This window comes from Rhinichthys klamathensis, unplaced genomic scaffold (genome assembly GCF_029890125.1).
Source record: "Rhinichthys klamathensis goyatoka isolate OS25496 unplaced genomic scaffold, OSU_Roscu_1.1 h1tg000249l_1, whole genome shotgun sequence".
Taxonomy (NCBI): domain Eukaryota; kingdom Metazoa; phylum Chordata; class Actinopteri; order Cypriniformes; family Leuciscidae; genus Rhinichthys; species Rhinichthys klamathensis.
This window is the reverse complement of record NW_026606771.1, coordinates 1,198,900-1,199,280: the sequence shown is the minus strand read 5'-3', so window position 1 is coordinate 1,199,280 and position 381 is coordinate 1,198,900.

Sequence of the window (381 nt, the reverse complement as noted above, 5' to 3'; positions counted from 1 at the left end):
CAAGTTTGGTGTAGCACACAAAATCAGTAATCTTTTAAGTTTTCGATGCCTTCATTTCACTTCATATTCTTTTCTTGTACTCTTCCATAACCTTATTTATGAACAAATATAAAAAAAAAGAGGAATGGGGAGAGATTTCTGTATATTTATTCCAAAAGTGTACATAATGAATACAGTTCAGTATTTAAATTATAAAGTTAGAGATACATATCTAAAATGTTTTATTTTTATTTTTTTTATTATTATTCTTTTTTGAAAATGACCAATTCAGTCAAATATAAAGAACGTTATAGAAGTATAGAAGAAGCTGTTTTCATGGTAATTCTTTGCAGTGCGAGTCACCAACCTTGCTTATTTGTATCTGTGACATTGTATCTTGTT